This window comes from Numida meleagris, chromosome 3 (assembly GCF_002078875.1).
Source record: "Numida meleagris isolate 19003 breed g44 Domestic line chromosome 3, NumMel1.0, whole genome shotgun sequence".
Classification (NCBI taxonomy): domain Eukaryota; kingdom Metazoa; phylum Chordata; class Aves; order Galliformes; family Numididae; genus Numida; species Numida meleagris.
In genome coordinates, this window is record NC_034411.1 from 86,757,400 (window position 1) to 86,783,958 (window position 26,559).

The 26,559-nt window shown below is 36.8% G+C and overlaps 1 protein-coding gene across 2 annotated transcripts in view; it reads left to right on the plus strand.

Moving 5' to 3' along the window:
- The window catches only part of KHDRBS2 (KH RNA binding domain containing, signal transduction associated 2), a 333,052-nt gene that overhangs the window by 269,342 nt on the left and 37,151 nt on the right, over window positions 1-26,559 (plus strand). The gene's annotated exons all lie outside the window — the stretch shown is intronic.

Genomic DNA, 26,559 nt, shown 5'->3' on the forward strand with positions numbered 1-26,559 from the left:
AAGTCCTTCTCAGGAGGGCTGCTCTCAAGGAGTTCTTCTCCCAGTTTGTATACATATCTAGGATTATCTCAAGTCCAAAACCTTGCACTTTGCTTTGTTGAACCTCATTACGTTCACAAGGGCCCACCTTTCAAGTTTATCAAGGTCCCTCTGGATGGTATCCCTTCTTTCTGCTGTATCAACTGTACCACTCAGCTTGGTGTCATCAGCAAACTTGCTGAGGGTACACTCAATCTCATCATCTGTGTCACTGACAAAGGAGTTAAAGAGTACAGATTGCAAGATGTGCCCCTGGTGGACACTGCTTGTCACTGGCCTCCATCTGGACATAGTGCCATTAACCACCACCCACCGGCTGCGACCTTCCAACCAATTCCTTATCCACCAAATAGTCCACCTTTCAAATCCATATCTTTCCAATAGAGATAAGGATGTGGTCGGAGATCATGTCAAAGGCCTTGCTCATCTTCAGTTTCCACCTGTAACTAATCTTTGTCAAATTCAGAATTATTTAAAAGAAGTCATTTCATTTCATGAGTCAATACTCAATACTTCTAATCTAGAGTTTTGGGTTTATTTTTTCCTGGATTGTAAATTTAAACTAAAAATGTCATGTTATTACTAACAATAATGTGATGTAGTTGAAGTAAAAGTTAATGTAGTGATGAAATTAACTCAAGTTCATAAAAAAAAGAAGCTGTACATAAAGTACACGAGGAGAGATAAATAGATGTTTCTAATATATTCTACTTCTATATTTTCTTTTATATTTTATATTCTAATATATTTCTACTTTTAATTTTGTATGTGAAAACAAAATGAAAAAGAAGACAAAATACTATGCATTTCTTTAGCTGTTTCCTACTTGTTGGCATACCTGTATGGGTTCTGTGGTAGAAGTATACAAATGCATATCAGTCCTCCATAGGCCTGTTGGTAAAAGTGCACGCAAAATTTATTTGTTCATATATCTGTGCAGCTATGGATATAGAACAGGAGAAAATGTAACATTCAGATCTATAATCCCTCCGCAATTTTTGTAATTGTTCATTAAGGTCAAGTTTACAAATCCGGAGATCTAAAGTGTTTGAATTCTTTTAGTTACTTTTAGAAAAAGCTTATCAATTGTCTGGTTTCTGTTCCAGTTTCTTCAGTATCTGGCACTACATTCTTCTAATTGGCAGTGCAAGTAAGATGTTCTTTGGGCAAAAACTGTCAACAGGCAGCAGTCAGAGATGGTTTTACTGTTCTTATGTCTTGTTCTAAATCCATTCTTCTTCCATGAGTTGTAAGTTACTGACTGTCAGCAATGCATAACAGAAAGATTGCATTTGGCTTTTTTGGTTGGTTTTCTTTTCCTTTTGGAAAGGTAGTCCTGCCATTACTACCTTCCTTCATACTTACTTTTATGTATTTCAACACTAAGTGTTCTATCGTCTTTAGCACATACACCTTAAATATATATTTGCAGCCATAAACTTGACAAAAAAAAAAAAAAGCCCACAGTTCAAACATCATCAGTTCATAGGAACTAGATATCTTAAAATGAATAAATGGTGCTAGTTATTGGTGTAGTATTTGGGTTGGGGAAAAAAAAATTGTATATTTTGGAGATCAAAGAAGTGACCACACTTTTTTTTTTTTAATTTCACCATTTTACTCCCTCTTACATTTAATGTACATACATTACAATTTTGCTACCTTTTATATAGCTTTATTTACAAGTAAATAGTTCATGTCATAAAAGAAACATTACAGTTGTTCTTTGATTAGTAGTGTTTCTGAGACTGTTGAATTTCATTGTAATTAAACTGACTGTAAGCAAAATTGGACTTGATATCAAATATAAGAATTTTCTAATATATGAATATATATTTAATAAGAGCTTCCTTCTTATGGCACTTCCTTTGCGTTTATTATCTTAGTGTTCTGGGAGGAGGAGTTGTTTTTTGTTTGGTTTGTTGTTTTTTGTTTGTGGGGAAGGGTATTTGCTTGTTGCTGTTCAATCTGGGATATGCTTAATGGAAGTGGGAAGTTTGCTAGCTGTGTGAATATTAATCCTTAACAAATGCAAGTATATACAAGCTAAAACTAATTGGAGGTTGAATGTCAGCTATTAAATCATTATTTCTTTTTTACAAGCAAAAAACAAGGAGAAAATTTGTTACTGGAGTCCAAATTCTCTTTGAATGGGCTGCCCACTGAGCTGAGTACTCCCTCAGCAGACATTATACCAAGCCAGAGCATTATTTGGGTAGAGACTTAATTGGAATTTAATTTGTTCTTTGTATTCCTACTAGAAGAAAATAAATGTAATACTTTTCTCAAGAAAGTTTCCTTTAATCACATCAAATCATGTAGAGATTGTTTGACTTCTATAGTTTTAACATAAACTGCAGTGGATAATTGAAGGTCCTGTATAGTAAATACAAATATTTGAGGGCACAGATATCTAAATAAAATATTTGTGTGTTACATACTATTAATGGAGCCATAACATGCTATATTTTGTGATATTCTTCCAGCTTACCTATGCATTTACTAATCACTTCCATGCAGATGGCCAATCATTTTATAGAGCAGAGCACGGTTCCTCTGCTTGCTGGTACAACTTTTCCTCACACATTGGAGGCTTTGTCTCAGATGGAGTTTCCCAGGATTCCTGGTGATGGTGAAGACTGGAAGCTTGTGACTGATGGCACCAGAGGATGGCTCCTGCCCTCCTGCCCCATATGCAGCTCTGCTACAGAGTATGTTCAGTATCCTGCTAGCGAACAAGGAACTGGGAGCTCTCTTTAGTGTTACATATGAGCCAGTTGAGTCTCAGCCATATAGTAGTACCAGGAGGAAGCAGTATGTGAGACCCTGCAACCATGGGTGAAGGTCCCATTTGCTGACCCCTCTGGCTGTCTAGGAAGGTTTGTTGCTTTCTGGGTCTCTTACGTTGTGGAGAGACTGCTGCAGCTTGCTTCTTGCACTGTTGCTCCCTGTTGTTTTTCTACATGGACACCAGTGTTAATGCCAGGAGAGACCTGGAGCATATCACGGGGACTGCATTGCTCTTGTAGTGCAATTAAAGGGCATGGGGACCCAAGCAATTTTCTTCTATTGGCATTGAAGGGTAAGGGCTTGAGAAGTATTGGACTGATTCTATGAGTCAACAAATGTCTGACCAGCTGCTGTCAACAGGGATTCAACTATTACAAACATGAGACCCTCTTTGATAATTGAGGACTTCTTAAATGCAGGAGTTCCAGCTGACAAAGTGGAGTGATAATGTCTTTGCTAACAGGTGGGTCAAACAGTTGAAGAGAAACTTAAGCTAGAAACAATAGAGAAGGGAAAAGAAAACTAAGTCATGAGGAGATGATGCAGTATGGTGGTAAGCAAAAGATATAGAGTGATGTGGATAAGAGAGACCTTGACATCAACAGAAAAGGGCAGAAAGGCCCACACTCAAAGAAGGAAGTGCTACGTTACGAGGTAAACTGGGAAATCAGTACAACTGAGTGCTACTCTGATGTGCTTATACACTACATGGAGAACAAACAGGAGAAGTTATAGTACTCTTACAGGGATTTGATCAGTTTCAGAGATATGATGGGATAGCTCATAAAACTGAAGTTGTGCAATTAATGGATAGAAGCTTTTTAGGAAGGACTGGCTGGAATGGAGAAGAGGGGGATTTACCCTTGTGAGAGCAAAAATGATGTGTGGAAGGGTGCTTTGTGACTGTTGATGAGGCAGTTGAGAGATTATGGGTCAGGATTAGTAGGCAGCCCAACATGAGTCATGTTGCATTCAGCGTCAGCTACAGACTACCTCATCAGGAAGAATTGGTCAGGGGTACAAAGGCTGGGGATTGTCTTTGGCTGTAGTGATCATGAGAGGGAGAAGTTCAGGATGCTGAAAGAAGGGAACAAGGCAAAGAGTAGAAACAGTGCCCTAAACTTCAGTAGAGCAGACATTGGCCTGTTAGTGAGCTCCTTGGAAGAATCCCACCTAGTCCTGGAGAGAAGAGGGATCCAAGAGGTTGATTTTCAAGGATCACCTCCTCCAGGCTCAAGAATTATCCATTCCAGCATACAGCAAAGGTGTCAGGAGGCTGGCATGAATGAAAGAGGAGCTTCTGACAAAGCTGAGACACCAAAAAGGAAGCATACAATTGCTGTACACAGGGACAGGTAACCCAGGAGAAGTATAAAGACACTGTCCAAGCATGTTTTGTGTTGCTTAAATCTATAGCAATGATTCACATCTAAGCACCAGAGCATAGGTCTCTCTGAACGTAATGCCTCCTATTTATTTCCCTGGAAACTACAGCAGACACAAAGAGCATAATAACACTATTTGATAGAACAAATTCTCAGCTACAAAACACATTTTTTCAGCATAGTCACCACCATTACTTATGTATTTTCTCCAGTATTAAACAAGAGCCTGCATGCCGTGCACATAAAAATCTGCACCAGCAGAGGGTGACCCAGTGTCGCTGTCATCTCTGCTGAAATGCACCACCCGCTGCCTCACTGTGCTCACATCCACTGTTTGATGTTGTTCACAAGTGCTGATGAATGTTAATGGGTGCAATTTTTTCCTCATGGAGGAATTCAGTGCCACAACTTTGCTTCACACGCACTTCCATGTCAGATGCCCTTCTGTCAGACTGCCCCTCTACTGCCATCTGTTGCTCAGCAACAAAATATACTGGGATATTGGTGGAAATATTCAAATCTGCTCCCATACCACCAATATCTGCTTCTGACATCATGGACCAACATCACGTGGCATTATTTTTAGAACAGGCCTTATAGTTTAATTTAATCTGATCTGTAAAAATTATTATTCTTCAATGCATTAAATATGCATTGAAATGTGTAATTAATTAAAAGCCTGGCTATTTATGTACCTACATTGTGGAGCACAACAAACAAGTTTCTCCAGATTCATGTGCATTCACAAACACCACATTCATGCACTATTCCTTACTTCCCCTTTACATAAGGTATTATTGGTGCTTGAAGGCTTTAAATTAGGTCACAAGAAATCTTGACTCTGCTGTCATGCTCCTGCTGACTCCATGGAACTCCCGCTGATATCAGTCTGAGTTCTACATACTGAGGGAATGTTGAGTATCTGAACTAAGATCAGGCATGTAGATCTGACAGAATTTTTCCCTGACTATACAGTATTGTGTATTTGGGGCTGTTTTGGTTGTATGTTATAGAAGACCCATTTTCTGACAGCTAAGCTTTCATCCCAAAGTTAAAATTCAGTACTTTTCATATCTATAGTTTTATAGTCAATTTATGTTTCCATTTGCTATTCCCTCTACAGTGTTTGTACAGGGCATACTTTTCTCCTGTTTGGAAGGGAAAACAAAACAAACAAAAAATAAAGCCATATGGAAATAAGGTTTTTTTTTGTTGTTTTTTTCTGTGTAAGATACTGCTGTGTTGATTTGATGCCATTTCATGGATATATAGCACTGATTTAGCATGGCCATGCAGTATACTAAATGTGTTATGTTAATAAGAAACGTACTTAATCCTACAAAACATACTTGGTTCAGTTTCTGTAAAGCTCCAATCTGGATTGTGTTACATTAAAGTTTTAACTGTCTTCATGCTCCTAAGGACCTAATTTTACCCTCTTAAATATAAATTTTGAACTGTACCAAAGTTAAAGTTAATTAGAAGCTAGATATGCTTGAGAAATTTGGCCCCAAAGCACAATCGTAATAAAACTAGTCTGAAGTCTATTTGAAGATACAGGAACTTTGTAAAATAAAGTTATAAATAACAGAAGTTAAAGAAAAGAATTAATGGAGGGAGAAGCCAGAATTTAAAATTCAAATAATGGGGATGAAACAGGAACAAGTCTGGGTATAGCACAATACTCCACAGTAGTATAACCATGTAACCATATTATGAAGTCCTTGAAATGCTGCTTTGAGTTCTTCCTTCTTTATAATCGAAAATAAAGCATCTACTTCAATGCAAGAACTGGAGGTTCAAAACACTGCCTCATTTGGAGGAAACGTTTGAAATTGCATCTTTCCCTCCAAACAGCATCTTCATCATCTCAGATCTATTTTGGATCTCTTTGTTTCCTGTTAGCATTTTACCCGTGTATAAAATGTGTAAGTATTTGCTATAGCTAAAACAAGATGCTGGTGCCAACCACAACTCTGCAGATTCAGTCTTGTTCTTCTTCTAGCACAATGACTATCAAAACATGCAGTCTGATACCACTTTCTAAGGCCCAATTGTCAAAGTTCTGCATCCCTACAGATAGAGATCCCCAGCTGCAAAGGGGTGTATTGATCACTACAGAACTGACTGGAAAATATGATGGGTCCATGAGTGACCCAGTTCTAAACTATAAAATTCTTAAGACTTGATATACATTTTTTTATGGAAAGATTTGATAATTCTTGTTGGTGTCTTCTGTGAAGCATGTCAGTCCTGTACACACAAAAGGAAAAATGTATGCAAAATTGCTTCAGTAAAATGGATTAAAAATTACTTTCCCTCACCTTCCTCAAAAATATTACTATAAAACTCTTCCTAGAAAAAGGAACCAGCTTGAGCTGGGAAATACGTAGACAGTGTGAGACATGGAGTAGCATCTGCATCAGCTCCAGCCAACTGCATGTGTAATTCCTGGAACTTGGAGCAGCTCTAATGGATTCTGTTTTGCATTTGCTAGCTCTTAGAAGACACAGCATTTCATCATTTTGATGTAGCCCCAGTCTACTGTATAATACTGCTTAATAGTAGTATATCAAATGTAATCTTCTGTACTATGTCAAAACTAAATGTAGTTTTTGGGGCTTGATTCTTCAGTGTCTAACATCTGTACTATGCCAGTCTAGTGCATATCAGAATTGTTCTTTTTAGAATAGAATCACAGAATCATAGAATTAGCTAGGTTGGAAAAGACCTACAAGATCATCCAGTCCAACCATCCACCTACTACCAATTACCCCACTAAACCATGTCTCTCAACACTATATCTAAATGTTTCTTGAACACCTCCAGGGATGGTGACTCAACCACCTCCCTGGGCAGCCCATTCCAGCACCTGACCACTCTTTCAGAAAAGTAGTATTTCCTAATGTCCAGCCTAAATCTCCCCTGGCGCAACTTGAGGCCATTCCCCCTTGTCCTGTCACTAGTTACAAGAGAGAAGAGGCCGACCCCAGCTCACTACAACCTCCCTTCAGGTAGCTGTAGAGAGCGATAAGGTCTCCCCTGAGCCGCCTCTTCTCCAGACTGAACAATCCCAGCTCCCTCAGCCTCTCCTCATAAGGCCTGTGCTCCACACCCCTCACCAGCTTCATCGCCCTCCTCTGAACGCGCTCCAGGGCTTTTCATTGTTTATTGACTTCATGGTAAATTAAAGAAGTATATCTACAGCTGAGGAATGTTGTGCAAAACTGCCCTAGCTATTTACTTTTATTTTTATTTACTTCAGTTATGTTCATCCAGTAGTATAGTAGAAGTATACAATGATACAAATAAAACTCAACAGAAGGATCAGGACCAGATGAACAGGAATACATGGTGTATGTAGTGGTAAAAAGTGTACAGTTGTTGAGTTGTTTATATATATATATAATGATGAGCTGACATACTTGGTAAAATTTGTGGGGATTTTTTTCACATTTACAAGTATGTTTTCTTGAATACTGTTTTCTTCTATTTTCAGTAATGGGACCCTAAATGTTTCCTCATAGAGGAGAAATTCCATGAGCTTCTGCAGTAATTAATGTGGTTGAAGGAGTAAGTTAGCCATGAACCCCAGACGTAAACTGGTCAGGAAAAATAGCAATATGCTATTTTCTAATCAAGCAGATTAAATTTTTTCTAAATCACTCTCACAGAAAAAAAAAAAGTTGTCTTGAATTTGTAAGACAACATTTGTTGTGTGTCAGACTGCTTCTTCTGCCATAAAGCAGCTAGATGCAATCCAGTTTCCTTTCCAGATACTCTCAAGTTCAGCCTTCCACAGAGGGCTCTGCCTTCAATTCACCTGATTTTTGCTAGGCAGAAATATCACCTGTCTTCACAAGACTGAACCATCTGGTTTCTGCCAGTCCATTGCTACACTCTGCTTGAAATTGAAAGCTTTACAATTTAGATTTTGCTGCTAGATTCATCTTTTCTACATTAACTACTTTCTTACCTTCTTTTTATATGTTATCAGCAGCAGTCAGTTATGGTTCTGTGGTTCTAATGGCTATGGACAAGCAATTATTGTCCAAATGGAATAACGGCATGCTATGCCCATGGAAACATGCCTCCATTTCCTGCATTTTTTTTAGATAATGTTTCTCATTCCTGAAGTAAGTTTATTGTGTTCCTTCATTTGCTCTCTTTAAAACTTGCAACCTCTGTGTGTTACAAGGATTGTGGTTTGAAGCTACTTTTTTGCATTTAAATCTGATGTAGTTTTTTTACCCCTGTATGAAACTAAAGTTTGCAGAATGTCTCTTGGAGAGAGAAAAACTGAGTCATTAGCAGTCAAATGACTTGAGGAAATGCTATCTTTTGCTGTGCTGCAGTTTCCCTTGGCTAGGACTGCCAGTGTCTTGGCTTCCATCAAGTCAACTGTAGGGGAGAATGCAGGACTGAAACTGAATCAGTAACCTGCCTGCTTCCTCCCATGCCAAGATAATGAGCATATCTGTCAGAAGATAGCAGGCCTGTTATCCCCCAGGTACAAGTTTTGCTATTGCATCTGAGGTTGGGACAAGGAGGGAAGTTGTTTGTTGGTTTTTTTTTACAGCTTCTTCACAAGCAATTTCCCCAACCCCAGCACATCAGTTAAGAACAAATATACCTTCAGTTAAATTAAGGAACTAATCAATTTACCTTAGCTAGAGAAAAAAAGTCTGTAGTTAGAAGTTCCTTGCAGCTCACAGACACAGCATTTTAGAACAAGGAAGAAATTTACATTAAAGTTTAATGTAAAATTGTCTCATTTTGTTATGCAAGATGATTTAACTTAATTAGATCTCAAGCTGTCTGTGAGAACAAAAGGACATTATATTTGCATAAAATATGTAAGACACAGTTACAGAAAAAATACAGGGATATTTTTGATGCTATAGATACATAATATTCAAACATGCACATGCACAGATACTTTGATTGTGTTTTAAGGCATTCTTGTGGTCCATGCTGGACAGTAAGGATGTACAACATGTGAGAAGATGCATTGCTTACAAATGTAACTAACAATTATTCAAAAACAGAAGTTGAAGTATTGCTTTATCTTTCAACTTTGTGTATGACCAAAAGATTGGTTAAAAGCAAGACAGCACTAACATACTAGGCAACTTGGAGCTTTGGTGCGGTCCACGTTGTATGGTCTTGTGTAGGGTGGACAGACAGTTTTATGTCACACAGTGGTTAATTAAATAGCCTAATCACAACTGGCATACTTCATTTATGTTACTACATTTCAGTAAACTGTGGTAGCAAAGATATGCAAAAATCAACTTATGTTGTTTGTGCTACAACATTTATTTTACTTTAAGCAGAAGACAGAGTAAATCCATTTATATATATAATAACCTGAATATTAATCCTACTCTTGTTGAAGTAAAACTTCAGTCCTCCATTTTCCTACCACTGCCAAGTAGGTGGAGTAAAGAAGAAACAAAAATTTAAAAAACAAGCTATCTCCACTTGGAGAATTTCAACTTTTGCTATTGATTGCTAATCAAACTAAATTTTAAATTACTCACTACAGCGATAAACAAGACAATTAAACAGACACTTAGGGCAACATCTTTGCTTCCCCTTCCCCAGGTTCAACTTCAGCCCAACACCTCTCCTCCTACTTTACTCAGTCCTGATTGTTGTCAGGATGTCAATATTCTCAGTCCCTCCTGATCCCTGTGGTGAGATGGTAACAAGAGATTAGAGTCAGTGACTAGTGGTTTCTTTCTGTTGTTCACCCCTAACTTGTTTTCCCCTGTCAATCCTTCCTTCTTAAGATACCTTTGCCTTAGCATGTATTGTCCAGGAGCTGCCCCTGGGTGAGCTGTTCATGGCCATAGTCCTATCAGAGGTATACCTACTCTACACAGTGCCACCTTCCAAAACAGTGTCTCCAGGGGACCTAAGTGTCCCCTTCCACGGGTCAACTCCAAATATTGAAGCGTTGCCATTTTGCTGTGGATGTCCCTGTTCATTGCAGGGGAGTTGGAATAGATGACCTTTAAAGGTCCCTTCCAACTCTAAGAATTCTATGATTCTATGAATTTATTTTGTCTGATTAATGTATCCGGCAACTAAACAATTAATATGACCTTCACTTTCTTTTCCTGACTATCATTCCTATTACTTAGGGAATACTTTTCTTTAGTATATTCAGTGTGTAGCCTGTATTATCCAAGCAGTCCATGTTCTTTTAAATCTAGTTCATTGTGTTATGTCAAGACTGAAAAATGAAATGGTCATGGTGCCTTTGAGTTTGACAGGAATAATTTGATTAGTGAATATTAGTAAGCACAGGTAGTAAATTAATTTTGGCAAATACTTTAGAAAATTTCCGTGAAGGTTGTCCTAACTTTGATGTGTACATGTCTAGTAGCAGTTCTTAAAAAAGGCCAGCTCTGTCAAATATTTTCACAAAAGGCTCATAATTCCAGGGGATACATTTCACATTTCTGAAAGGAAAATTTGAAATTAAAACTTAATTCTATTGTAAAAATATGTATTGACTAAATCTAAACATAACCAGAAATTTATTTCAACTTCTGTTAACTTTCCAGGAAGCTCCAGTTTGCCATCATATGCTCTGTAGACTTTTTTTTGTGCTGCTTGTTTACATTTATGTCAGCATCCATCAGGAATGAATGGATATATATAGGAAAGCCTATAAACTCTCTTGATAGTTTTTCTAAGCAGCAGATGAATTGAAAATACAAGAAGAGTTAATTTAAAACATACACCGAAAATCTAAAGAACAAACGAAATTCAAAAAAGAAGTAATATTTTAATGAAAATTGAAACAAAAAAAAGTATTAAGAAAATCTTAATCTTGATTGTAGTCATCCAGTTAAGGAAGAGAATTAACATGTTGTGAGGTGAAATTAATTTAAAAGTTACCATGTAGATAAAATGTGAAGATAAATACAGGATTGGCAAAGAACTTTTCACTATTATTCCTTCTTGATTAAATAATTTAGAAAAAAAAAAAACAACACAATTTTTACATACATACTAGAAATGCTTATGTAAATCATAACTTTCTCACAAGAAGAAGGGTTAATTTTTTCTTTCAAATAGTTTATTGTGAAGTACTCTCTATGCTGTCAGGCACACTGATGGGCATCTCTAAGTATTCTCACTTTTTCAACCATGTTGCAATCTTATTCAGATTTCATTGTGCCCTTGTTTATAAAGTGTAATCAGAGAACACTAAATGAAGGTCTTGAGGGCAGCCTACGCTTTTTATGAGTCAGTGGAATCAGATGAGGAAATGCTTTGGAAAAGCAAAAAAAATGCAATACCAGCCAAGACGGCTTAACATGGTTTAAAGCCTGAACAATAAGCTTGAAAATTCATCATCTGTTATGAGATAAAGTCATATGAAAGTAGACTGTAATGAGCAAAACCACACCCTCTATCTCACTGATATAGAAGTGTATTTCTGTGTAATCACTTTGCAAAAATAAGTTGCATATTTTAAGGTGATAGGAACCCTTTATGGTTGGCCATACGTTTCTAAGCATAAATCTTTAAGTGTGAGTTGGTGAAGCAGTTTATTTGAGAAAATATTCATAAAATGCTAATAAAACATCCTTTCCAATAGCATCAATATCTAATCTTCTGTTAATGCTGATGTGAGCAAGAACTGACTTACACCATTTACAAAAGTGTTGATGTGATCCAAGGAATCCTGAGCTTTATTTATTGCTCTGACGCAGACCTCTTCTTTGATTTTGAGCATATTAATTACATTAACACTTCTAAATTATGTTTTTTATATCTGTAGTAGGGATAGAGATGATTAGTTGTATCTCAGATTTGCTTGAAAGTTTAGATCTTCATACATTAAACATCTAAAGTGAATCAGTATATTATTAATACATGATTATTTTAGTAAAGAACACATTGCACTTCTTTTTTTTCCACTTCTGATTTAATACCTACAATTAAATTTCCCAGATTTTTTTTTAAATCCCGTTTATTTGTTTTCCTGATTTTGGTGACACTCATGGACACAAGTCCATGAGTTTTCTCAGTTTTTCTAACAGGGAACTGCACATATCTCAATGAAAAAAATTTTTTGCTCATGTTATAATTTTATAAAAGTATACAGACAGAAATATAAATGGTCTGAACAATCCAGGAGACAGATTAGTCATGCAGAAAAAATGTTTTTCTCCTCTTGTACCTGTCAGTTCTGTGATCAAGGCTAGTTTCTTGAAAAGCAGATAAATAAATTCAGGAAATAGAAATATGCAATGCTTTTTTGCTTTTACTTTCTCATTAAAAGAGAAAGGAAAAAAAACAAAATATCACAGAATCATAGGGACTTCTTGAGATCATCTAGTCCAACACTATGAAGTATTGCTTTTGTGTCAAGTTAACATTCTGAAAAACAATTTGAAAAATATATGAAAATAAGCATGGCTTTTATGAAGATATTGTATATATATTTAAACATCAACAATTACTTCTTAGATTCCAAGGCAATTTGAGAGTGGAAATCAAGAACTTTAAAGATTGCTATTTCCAAAATTGTTCTGTGGTAAAATTTATATCCCAATTGCAATGTTATAGAAACTTTATATAGCATGTTTGATTTTTACAGTTATGGGTAAATAATAATAAGTATGTATTTATGAGGTTAATTAGGAATAATTATGATTTAAAGCCCTGAATCTTCTTCTGGAGCTGGAAAATTAAGGTATAAAGAGAAGCTTATACCTTTCTCATGAAATGTTCAGAATATTTATTGTTCCATGAATTGCGATCTAAAACTTCTTTCTCTGTTCTAAGAAGAAAGCTGTAAGTTCTTGTTTTCCTTACCTTCTCTTTCATGAATTAATTTTTAAAATTGGAATAAATCTACTAGATAAGAGTACCAGTATCACAGAATAGCTTAAAACTTGCTCGTTGAAATTGCCATTCTCATTAGAAAGGTATCTTCAGGCTAAAACAGTTATTGAACCAGATCTCACATTTAACTGGTGTGTTGTGGTATTGCGCTCTTTTGGACAGAAATAAATAGTATCAGCTGTGTTTTGTGTGCAGTTTGATTATAGATGGATGTATTCTTGGGGCATGCCAACTGCCTCAAAATATTCCTGGATGATAAGTGAAGACTGGTGGATACCAATTAGGCAGTAGTACTAAACAGTTGTTTAGCTGTTTATTTCTGCCAATACTGAAGCATCCTAGGTGCTCCAAGTCCTCAAACATATTTGTAGTTAGCCTCAGTTTTAGCAGATCAGTGATTAATTAAGATAGCTCCCCACTCAAAACACTGGTGTAGCTACATTCTTCATCTCAAAGTAAATCTTACAATTCACTTCTACTGAGCTACCTGAGCACAGGTTCATGTGCCCTTTGTGGCATCCTACAGCCTTCAGGACATCCAGAGAGGACTGCTGATGTTACACATGTTACATGGGACTCAGGAAAGACTGCATCCAGCTAGACTAGCAATTAGAAGCCAGGCAGGTTATGTCAAGATGTCTAAAAGCACAGCAGATAACTGTAGATGCTGTAGTAAGCTCTCAATGTCTTTCTTGTGGTCAGATGTGAAGAACCTAGCTTTCACACTGATGCCAAAATTAGTTATTGTCTTTCTTATACAAATGAACTTCAATTTAAACCTTTTTTGTATGTTTATTTATTTGATTCTTGAAAAAACTGCCCATATTAGCAAGTCATTTTTATGTTGTCCTTTGCATTCAACTTCTGCACGCCACTTATGGTTCTTGTATTTCTTGAAATACAAGAATGAACCTCATGTATCCTTGGACACCACAGATAGCAAAATGGACAAAAATGTCATCTTTAATTTCTACAAGGCATGTTTTCATTTCTTTCTGAGTGCTCTGACTTTCAGATGTATGCTGACTGCTAATAGTTCAATATTCTTCAAGACCAGAATGCAAAACTGAGATATAACTTTCTTCAACTGGTAATGATGCCCACCACCTAAAGGCTGACTTTTGATCACCAGTGATACAACTCTTAATGTTTGTTTGAATACTGACAGTAAAGTATTGTCAAGGATATCTGCAGTTTAGTTCTGTGCAAGTCCTTATTACATTTTATAACTCTGAATCAGGTTTTAGCCTTCCCAGACGGATACTCAGAATTTTCCAAGCACTTTTGACTCACAAATCTCCAAACATTTTACCATGTAAGTGAATATCATTAACCCCAGTTACTTTGTTCCTACTTCATATTAATGCTAAATATTCAAATCTATATTCAGTACACAAAATTGAGACCTGTGCTCTTGGTTGGCTATTGGTATGTATAGAAATATGGGAGGAGAGCTTCCATTTTCTAGATGGATACATTGTATGAAATCAGCATCAGAGTTAAGTTGTCCTCTTTTGCACCTTAGATGCATTGGGTGAGATTTTTGGTAGAAATAACAGCTTCATTTTAGGACAATGAACTTCCAGCTATTATTTACTGATCTATCCAGCTTCCTGCAAATAGAGTTCTTGGACTCAGCACGATGGGACACATAGGTGTCAAATATTTTTGTGAGCCTGACGTATTGAAAACAGAATTGCTGGCCTTGAAGCCGCTTTTGTTTCAATGACTACAAGAGTCAGCTTCCTCTATGTCTGTATCCCCCTAGGTGAGCAGTCAGCAAATATATTTTAATGTATATTTTTCCCTTCAGTGTTCTCAGCATTTGGCACTGAGCTGTATGAATAACTAAACCAGACAACTTACTGAACTTAAAATGTAGGAGTTAATTAAAGAAAATTATTTTCTTCACTTTAAATAATGTTTTTATGTTTTATGTAATCATCTGCATTGTGGACTAGTTCCTAGTCCTGAGTATGACAAACAAAACAAAGAAACAAAAGCCCTCTTTCACTGAATATTGTAGTGATGCACTATTTAAAGTGCTGACACCACCTGTGTGAGTCACTGAGGCTTTTTTTACATGGATTTCTGACTCAATGACCATTACAATCACAGCTAAATTGATGTCTTTATTTTCTCCAGTGCATTAACAGTACAAAAATTTGGCAATAAGGAGATAGTACTTCTGTTGTGGAACAGTGGTCTACCAGTTGAATAGATAATGGAGGAAAGAATGATTTATCCATTAAAAAAAAATTGACTTTAAAGAATAGAGACAGTATGTTCAATCTCTTTCATTATAGCTAGTAAGATGAGAATAACGTGTTAATTTTTTTAGTATTCAAACATAGTCTAAATATTATCTGACTTCTTCTCTGAACTGATAATGAAAGAAGGTATCCATATGCTCCTCCTTTCCTATTTAAATACATTCCTACTATGAACACTTTGAGTTTGTTTCTAGCTATCAATACTCCATCCTTCTGTACTTCCAAAACTGTGGCTTGTTGAGCTTGCTGCCTAAGATCTGGAATAAATTTCAGGGAATTCAATTTAAAAACTCTTTTTACCTTTGCTACCATTTAGAGCAAAGATCTGAGAATCAAATTTGATCTCCTGCAGGGCAATATATCATCATGGCACAAACAAATAAAGTAGAGTGTGTAAAGTTCTGGAATTATATTTAAAAGGAAACAGTAGTTAACAAACTATTTTTATTCCATTAGTCATATTTTCTCTTCCTGAAGTAAATTTGCTTAAGATATGCCGTAATCTGTATTTTACATAATAAAAATATTCTTCTGTTAAAAAAAAGTTTAGATTTTTCTTCTAGTTAGCTAGAGAGACAACAGAAACTGTTCATGCAGGAACTGACTGCATATATTTCTGCTCGCATGTGTGTGCTTACTCGGGGTAGATGGGTTCTTCTACCTAAAAGATAAATGCAATCTGACTTGCCACCCTTGCTTTAAAAGTTGAACTGGTGAGGAAATAAAATCACAGTTATTTTTAGTGCCATGTGTGGAGTTGAAAGGGTTCTGCACTTAGCGAGAATTTTGAGGGAATGACAGCAAAATGTATTCATTCAAAACACAATGAACAACACAAGATTTTAGGTACTTCAGTAAATAAGAGATCACTGCAATCCATACTGTATTTCCACATCTGTGGCCAGAGAATAATCTCTTCACGTGTTATTTTCTTTCAGAATGTAGTCAAGCTGTCACATTTAACACTATTTATCTAATGTAGTTGTTAAAAAGAGGAAGTAGAAATTATATCTCACCAGAGATTTGAGTTACAGTGAGCATGACTTACTGCTTTCCATCCATTTTAGAGAGCACTGTCATTAACAGCAGCCTCAGCATGATGTACACTCATACAGTGTAGCTGAGTGAAAGGGATGAAAGTATTGCAGTTACCCTAGAGCAAGATAGGTGCCTATATATTTATAGTTATTTATATTTTATATTTTATTGTATTTTATATTGTATTAATCTACAGAGTGCGGTAGAAGAACCTGCTTCTTATGAAAACATGTTTCTAGAGTGCAGAGCATTTTTTAACTATCAGGTGCATGATGATTGTACTCTGCTAGAAACCTAGCTCTTGTTTAATAGAAAGTTACCAAATCTGGAATGACACCTTTTCCAAAACATAATTGCTTACATAATAGACAAATATAGTTGCTATAAATATGCTAAAACTTATTAATATGAATCTGAGTATGTTCAAATGTTCCTATATTCAATATTTTGTTAATTTTTGATTGCCAAGTATGTTAAGTAATAGTTGAAAACAAATCTGGGTATATTAATAAGCATTAAATTGTGAGCTAGAGATGCTTCAGGTTCATTTTATATTACTATGGACACCATCAATAGACTGCACAGCAGCTGGAGCAGTCACTCCTGCAATGGTCTGTACAGATTTGGGTATCCAGCTCACATTTAAGGTTTGTTGAACTTCTCTTACTTTGTTCCCATTACAGTGTTTCTAGTAAAAGAGATATTATTTGACATCTTCTGTACAGTAAATGAAAATCAGTACAAGTATTAACTGGGCAGGTTTGCAGCACATCCATATTTTTCTTCAGGTTGTGTTCTTCATTTGTTTACTGGGTGTGCCAGAAAAGGTCAGAACCACCCCTATGTGGCTCCATTGTTTTATGCATGAATAATCTCAGACTGAAAAGTGCTGTAACCCTTTTTTTGACTTTTCTTATGCTTTCTTCCTTTTTATTATTTGGTGATCATTAGAAAAATTTGCATAGAGATAAAACATAATGTTTTCAATATATCAATCTTAACTCATTCTGTATCTCTGATGCACTTTTCTCAGCTGATGTAACTAATATCCAGTCAATTTTCTGAGTTTTCATAGAATCATAGAATGGCTTGGGTTAGAAAAGACCTCAAGTTTCATCAAGTTCCAACCCCTCTGCCACAGGCAGGGTTGGTAGACACTGGATTGAGTACTAGATGAGACTGCCCAGGGACCCATCCAATCTGGCCTTAAACACCTCCAAGAATGGAGCATCCACAGCCTCTCTGGGACACCTGTTTCACCACCTCACTACCCTTTCAGTGAAAATCTTCCCCCTTCAACCACGAATGATAATTGGCAGGTTAGGACTAGACTAAACCAAAGCAATTAGAGCTGCATGGTGGAAAGCATGTAGCATTCAATAAGGGAAACTGTTCTTACTGTTCCTCCTTCCTTCCCGTGTCTTGCTGCAGTCTGGGATCTTGATGCATACATGCTTGCTGCATGTCAGGCCACACCAGAATCTAGAAATATGCTAAAAGTAATAATAGAATGTTGCTCATCTGTTTAATACAGTTTTGTGTTTTTTTTTTACTGTGATTCATATCTGCATTATGTTGATCACCTTTAAAAATTCAGCATATTTGAACTGATACACATCACGGGGTCTTGCTGAATAAGTTGAGTGATCTGTCTTTGGATTTTGAGGATTGAATTCAGGCAAGCCATCCATCCCCTTATTCCACACATCCCAAGGGTCACTTCTGTTAGAAGGCTTTCACTTCTGGTGGCTACTTGCAGTGTTCACCACTCTTCCTGCAGTACAAACTAAGATGACTGCCTACTTTTTCCAGCACATCTATTTGCTGCACCCAGGAAAATAGAAGGGATGTGTGGAGACAGGGATCTGTATAAGGTTTTGATGATGATTTGGGGACTTGTTGCTGGTTATCTGCTGTGTTATCTATCTGTGTCAGAATTGCATTTGACTTTGAGTCGTGATATAGAAATCATTTTTAAAACAAACTGGAAAAGTATAAATGCAGACCTAGGATAATACTGATCTAGGAGAATACATCTCACTTGCACAGTGAGAAATACTTAGTAGTATGGAATACAGTTAGCAGAGGTGTCCTGACACCAAGATCTGTTAGGCTGTCAGGCAGTCTCCCAGGAGAAATGGTGGAATCCCTACCGTTGACAATATTTAGAATTTGATTAGAGAAAGCACTAGAAAATGTGCTGAAAGGAGCAGTCATATTTGACAGGAGCTCCTAACAGATGATCTGTTCTATTCATCCCTAATTTCTCAAATTGCACACTCAAACTTGAGGGAATAACAATTTAAAGACTACCTCTAAGTACCTCAATAAATATTAAACACTTTTTACTGTTTTGCTTATTTTTATATCCACAAATGAGAAGTCCCATCACATTCTATGCTTGGCTTTAATTAACTTGACCTTTCTGCAATAATTTCTGTATGAGATTGTTCTAGTGAAGTTCGCTCTTCTTACATATCTTTTAAAACCACAAAGAAAATTCTACGTTACCCCTAATCCTTGTGTTTTACACAACATGCTAAAATATGTTTCCTAGTCATTCACTGACAATGTCTGTTACAAGATGAAATATGACAGTTAACATTCAACGAGTGGGCACCTTCTTCTTTAATCCTGTTATGGTACACAGGAACAAGAATAATTTCCAGGAGCGTTTTCATTCAAATGTGATTAGCTGCACTGCAAATGCTGCTGCAAGCACCGAAAGCAGTACTGTATAGTAAGTTTAATCATTTGTCATAAGCAGAAAAATATGGAGTTCCTCTTTTCTGGAAATGATATCAACTTAATGTTTTGATTTGCTTTTACTAGATTGTTTTTCAAAACTTTTAAAATCTGCCTATATTTCTTGAAGTAAGTTTCACTGTGTCACCCCTTCAAAATTTAGGTTTAAATGAAAATGAAAGATTTAAATATACAAATAGATTAGACACACTATTCAGGTTGCAAGTTCAGGGGAGGAATCATGGAACTGATAAAATAGTATTTAGCCCTATGGCTCAAAACAATGCCAAATAAGAGCTGTCATTCTGTCATTGTTACATCTCCCAAGTACTGTTTTATCATCTTTTATGGGGTAAGAAAAATAACTCATTTTAAGATGAAAATAACTTTTCTGATTCTTTATGCAATACAACACTTTCACATATTATTATTAACAGATCTGGATGACTTGAACAAAACTGTCCCTGGGTGAAGATGTTTTACTGTTATATATTACTAATTCATGGACTTATTGGTTAAATATATGGATCAAAACCAGTACTATTCCACACAGAATTAATCTATGTATTTTCATCAAACAGAAAATATAAGGGTATTTTTGTTTATCTTTACTGTTTGTTTGTTTTAATGCTGCAGCAAAATGGAAGACATCTCCTAGTTATTAATCATGATGACTCCCAGAAAGTCTTTTCCTGAGGGAATTCTGTAAATTCAGACATCAGCACTTGATAGAGGATGTATTTACTAGTGCACATTATCTTGCATTTGGCCAAGTTATATTTAATCTGCCTACTTCCAGCATCAATAATACATTAGAGCGAAATTTGATTTAAAATTAAATGTAATTCAGGATCTTGTAAAGCACCTACCGTAGCATTTCTGTACTATTCTAGTATCTCAGCATTTACTTGCATATTTACAACTCTGAGAGTGAAAACCCTGTGGTCCAGTTTTCAAGGGCTGGAAATGTCATTTGCTGCATTATTGGACAGCTTATTTAAGATCGAAATGGTATACTTTTAAGGCATTGTGGCTAGCGTGTTAAACCATTATGAAATGCTTTAAACTGTCAATTGTTCACTCAACTCAAGTAGAAGAGTTCTCTGTCTTCAGTAGGTGCTTTTCTCTACTAAACAAGAAACTCTACTGCTCCATGGACAGATTTCATGTCAACTCAATCTTATTATATTACTCCTGTAAGGAAGCATCAGAATCCATGCGTTCATTATCTCATTTACTTGAAATTTTGCAAACAGAAATGTTAGATATGATTAAGAAATGAAAGCCAACCACGGTTTTGTACAGCCCATCCTTCCTTGGCAGCTGGAGACAGCTTTCTACTCTATTCATTTCAGTTCACAGGTAAAATAAATCTTTCATTTAAGTGTCATTTATGTGATATATTGTCAACCATGCATCTTGCAATGTAATTTATTATCACTGAAGTACTATGTAAAGCAGTACAAGTCATCAGTAAAAGTAGCAATTAAAAATCCTTCCTTAAGGGATCTCAATCTCAGACAAGTATGAAAATGCAACTTGTCAAAACTACACGAAGAAAATACTCATGACTATTTTTCACGTCCACTTGCTGTTTAATTCTAAAATAAGTCACTTTATTGAAATTGGAAGAAAGGGATTTTTCTGTGAACCATTCCTGTGCAACAGGAACTGGGTAAAGGGTAGACTCTGAGGTTAGGATTCTATTCTATAAGGAGATCAGTATGAAAAAAAAAAAAAACCAGCCACAACTAAAATGGGAGAGGAAAGTGTTATAGTGTTGGTTGCAGAAAGGAGAGTGGCAAGGAAAGCACCACAAACTAAACTGTTGTAACTGGCAGATTATACAGAACTCTTATATATGAATTAGGAGTTTTAATGTGACTCCATGAACACAGCAGAGCTAACAGAAGTATTTGAAGAAGCAATGATATTGGCCAGATGAAAGTGCTGGTATAGTAATTGCAGTAGCAAATTATATTATATGCTATAGCAAATACAGAAGGAAGCAGAGAACTGATGTGTGATCCTGTAAGTCTCCGCTGTAGCTCTCTAGAGAGGCTCAGTTAACTCACCACTCCCAAATCACTGTGAGCACATAAAGGCAGTGCAGCTTTTTTAAAGGAACAAGTAGAGAAGGAGGTGAGAGTAGTACATGCCCAAGTATAATAGCTGTGATTGGTTTAAAAAGATGGAAACCTTATTTAAATTACCATTCCTGTGTGACATGCTTTAAGAACCTGCCTCTCTTGTGAGTACCTTGCCTATTATAATATGGTGATGGGAGTGAAGCATTGGTTGTTATGACTGTGTTTGCTGATCCCTCCTTTGAATGTTCTTTGCAGGAAAAATGCATGTATTTGTTAAGCCAAAAAGGCAATATGACTAGCTGAGACAATGAGTCGTACATCTGGAAAGAGAAGACTTTCCAGCTATGTTTTATATTCTCTTCCCAGTGTTTAACATACAGTAAAATGAGTGAGAGTTAGGATTTCCTATAGCTGATAACATATCCTTAGATCTAGTTGTGTAGTCAGTCGCATGTCAGATTTTCTGACAAGAGATCTTGCCTGAATAGCGTGCAGTCTGAGATGGTGTTCTGACATTCTCGCCCTTCCCCAGGCATCTTTCATAGTGTTCTGGGTTGCATTCTAAGTCTCTGGTTGCTTCACAGTTAGCTTAGTAGTGCTGATTTTTACAAGATTGGCTTTCTTTATACAACAAATTCATTCAAATGAGAAACTAACTTAGATACCTAAAGGTTAGTTATCTAAATCTAACACATCCATCCCATGCTCCATTTATAGTCATTGAAAAGAAAGTTCTCATTTAAAGAGCTAATCAACTTGTTGTCAAATAGATATCAAAAGTGTGGGGGATTAGTTATCCTCTAAAAATGTTTTATTTCTCCCCTTTGTTTCTGAAGGGGATCTACCACTGCCTTGATAGCAGATGACTAGCTTATAGACATCTAAGGTAAGGTGATAATGGATATGTGAAACCGTAAGGTTGTGGCCCAGCCATGAAAAAAAAGGGAGAGAGAGAAAATATTTATAGATCTATGGAAACAAGTAGGAGAAGAGAGTGTTAACTATTTGAAGGCCGCTTATTGAGTAACCACTTATTTTGCACAGAGTTGCAATTAGAAGTGAATTTTTATATATTCACCATTTCTGTAGTATTAAAGTTTGTGTCCAGGATTACTTTTTGGGGCTGCAGCTAATGAAAATGGCTGTCTTGTCTCTCTAGCTTGCAGACTTTTTCCCATGTTCATATATTTACATTGTCTTGCTGTTGTTTGTTTGTTTTTTCTTTTTTTCTAGCCCAGATATATTCGTTTTATAAAAAAGAGAAAGAGTTTGGGCTTCGTTTATAAAAATAAAAACAATTAGTTTTCTTACAGTGTATTTTATCATATATTTCCAAGATGACTGAATTTCTAATTGTGAGTGAGGCAGTCAAATACATGACTTGCTTTTCTTCTTGGTTTCTCAGAGATGAAAACTGCGATTTTTCAGAGCATGCTGTGAAAATCCAATTTTGTAAGGCTCTTCAGAGAAGAAGTGATTTAAACGATGCATTTGAGTGTGGGTTGTTATTGTTTAACATAGGGTTTTAATGTTAAGTAGGAAACCCATACTTAAAGAGAAAGCATTGCTTTAGGTAATGTTACCTTTGTTATTCTTTACTTGTATTTGTAATATTTGTATCAGCATCTGAAGCTTGGAGAGGATTTGAGTAAATCTGAGTTTAAAAAAAAGTCTTTCCCAAAGGTATCTTGGGTATTGAGTCAAATGGATGCTTAGCTTCTCCTAAGGTAGTAGAGTATAAACCTACTTCCATTTATGTTCCTTTTTTATGTAGTACACCCTTTTTTTCCTTGCCTGTCATCTTCTGTATTATAGAACTGCATATTTAATCCTGAAGTGAGTGTTCCCAATGCTGTTCTGAGTATTTTAAGTGTTTTTCTTGTCTTAACTTTGTGAGGAAGGGATGGTAAATACTTAAATATTCTTATTTAATAATTAGTCCTTTATTTGATTGAAAATATATTTTTAATTAACATTTCTTTAACATTTTCACTTTTTTATATTTTTTTTAGTTCTGAGCTTTTCTGAAAATCTTCATATCCATTCATAAGTGTTAGTAAATATTGTTAGCCCTACTGCAGTTCCAACAGGGACAACTCCTGCCTAACCAACCTAGTGGAATTCTATGATGGTGTAACTGCATCAATGGACAAGGGAAGAGCCAATGATGTCATCTATCTGGAATTCAGTAAAGCCTTAGACACAGTCCCTCATAATATCCTTCTTTCCAAGTTGGAAAGATATGGATTTGGTGGGTGGACTGTTTGTTGGACAAGGAACTTGTGAGATCACACCCAGAGAGTGGTGGTCAATGGCTCAATGTCCAGATGGAGACTGGACCCACAGGGATCAGTGTTGGGACCAATGTTCCTTAATATCTTCATCAATTACACCAACAGCTGGGATCGAGTACACCCTCAGCAAGTTTGTGGATGACACCAAGCTGTGTGGTGCAGTCAAAATGCCCAAGGGACAGGATGTGATCCAGAGGGACCTAGACAGGCTTGAGCCGTGGGCCCTGGTGAGCCTTATGAGGTTCAGCAAAGCCAGGTACAAGATCTTCCACTGAGGTTGTGGAAATCCCACTATCAATACAAGCTGAGAGGTGGTGTATGCCCCATCTTGGAATGCACTCAAGATCAGGCTGGATGAGGCTCTCAGCAACCTGATCTAGCTGCAGACGTCACTGTTCATTGCAGGGGAGTTGGACTTGATGACCCGTAAGGGTTCCTTCCAACTCAAACAATTCTACGAATCTATTCTATGAGTCTACATATATTTCTGTTGCTTTCTCTCCTTTTCAAGATGTACCACTCTTAAGACCAGAGCAAATCCTAATGGCTGAAAGATGGATCCTGAGTGTCTCATTTCTCAAAATACGTATGAAAGAAATACTTTCAAACATTAAAGCTGAAAGTGCTAGGAAGTTGAAGGTTAAACAGAAGAAAAATGCTCAGCTAGTTTGAGGCACTTTAGGGATGTGAAAGAAGCTGTTTCGCATCTTAGTTCTAGATGCCTAAGGCTACTTTAGGACAAGGGTTTCTGGGTATGATACAGCATATTAACCTGAAACAAATGCTAGTATGTACCTTATGTAAATAGTTATGAGTAGTATTACAAGATAATTGTCTTACAGAATTACACAAATAATAGAACGTTATCTGGAAAATACTTTATTAAAGAAACATTGTGCTTTTTTCAATGTCCTTGTTTTCCAACCATTCCACTCAAAACATCTGCACTATATTGACCTGCTCAGCCCTTCAGGAAAATGTTAAAATCTGTAACAATAGTTCTCTGCCCTACTGGTGCTGAAAGTTGATCCACCTCAGGCATCAAGGCACTGAGAGAGCTAATTTGTAATTCTTGCCTTTCCTGTTCTCTTATATGCTGGGTAAGCATGCTGAAGTGTCTTTCCTCTAGCTGTTATTCTACTTTGTATAGGAACTTGCATCATTGTCATCTTCACAGTGGCTGGATCCTATTCAGAAGTACACTAGTCGATGTGACTGACATCTGTTTCAGGTGGTTCATTATTGCTCTCAGCCTGCCCCCAAAAGTATGACTGTATATTTAGTCACGTAGTATTAAATATACCAGTGTAGCCTGCAGAAGTATGTATTTAACTACACTTTTTTAGTATTAGTTTATACTAATGAAGGCCAAAAAAATGGTATGCTTCAACTGAAAAAGAAGATAATGAGGCTTGTGTGGACTTCAGAGTCTGGGAGAGGTCATTCCCCAATCTCCCTGCTGTCCCACCCCATTCCCTGGTTTGTTTCACCCAGTGAGAAGACAGTGACTACAGCGCTCTTCACTGATGCAGATCAGGTGCTCCTAAACAATTTATTAAATGAATTCTGAGCAAGCTGTTGCACATATGATCTATAATCACATGTATTCTAAGGAAAACATGTATTAGCCTGTGAGTAATTGGTATTTGGGGGGGGGAGGAGGGATAGTAGATTATGGTAGGTAAGGGTAAATTAGATTGGGTAAGGTTACAAATTCCAGGGAAGTTAAATTAGAGTAGGAAAGGTTATATGACCTGTGTCATCAACGTGTGCATCACAAGATGGGGTCTGAGGGGGATGGGGCCTTGCAAGATGGAGGTTCTTGGGAGTGGAGCTCCCAAAGCTGTCCTCCAGCATCCTGACTTTATACCCCTTTTGCATGTGAATTGCCATGATAAGCAAGGGGAGGCTGAACAGTTATAAGGTATGCAAACTAAGATAAGCAGGGGTATGAAGAACACATGACTTTGCAGAAAAGCACAGAAACTTATGTTGGTCCCTTAAGACCTCATTTTCAGTTCTCAAAACCATGAGGGATTGTATATATAATAATCATCACATGATTTTATGGTCTCCATGTTTCTGCCAAAGGTGGCACTTTCTCTTTTCCTTGACAACTTCCAGTCATAGCTCAGACCCGTGACATCTTGACGCGAGCACTAGGCCACAAGTTGTTAGGCATAGGCAAGGTGAGTGGAGCAACAGAGGCATAATTACAGCCTTATCCAGCCTGCATGGCTAGGGACAGTTCTCATTATTGGCTAGAAGACGGCTACCAGACCTGTACCCCATCCCATTCTGTGGACTTACATGACCTTTCCCTTCTTCAGTCAGCTATGCTTGGGCCATACTCCACACCAAACCGGGAAAACATTTCCTTACTGTAAGCTGATGTGAATGTCCTAGAGGTGGAATTACCATACACTGTCTTTATCCTGACCCATTTTCTGTAAATTGGAAGTTCTAATGTAGTTCAATTGTAGAATCATAGAATGTTGTGGGTTGGAAGGGACCTTAAAGCCCACACAGTTCCAACTCCCCTGCCCTGGGCAAGACTGCCATCCACTACATCAGGCTGCCCAGGGCCCCTTTCAGCCTGGCCTTGATTGCCTCCAGAGAAGGAGCATCCACAGCTTCTCTGGGCAACTTCTGCCTGTGCCTCAACACCCTCTGTGTTAAGTATTTCCTCCCAACATCTAACCTAAATCTCCTCTCTTTTAGTTAAAAGCCATTCCCCCTTGTCCTGTCACTATCTATGCATGTAAAAGCTTGGTCTCCCTCCTGTTTATAAGCTCCCCTTAATTAGCAGAAGTAATGAAGTATCAAACTAACATTGTACTTTTGTGGTTATGATAGTATGCCAGAGTGAATGTTTACTGGGCTCCTATTATTTTGGAGCTACCCTTTATTGTCCCTTCTACATCAACCTAACTAAACTTTGGATAGTTTGTTGAAAAAAATCCTAATTGTCTCCTGCTATAATTATTGTTTAGTCATAGATTTTTAAGCATCCCAATTCCTTTCACACTTTACA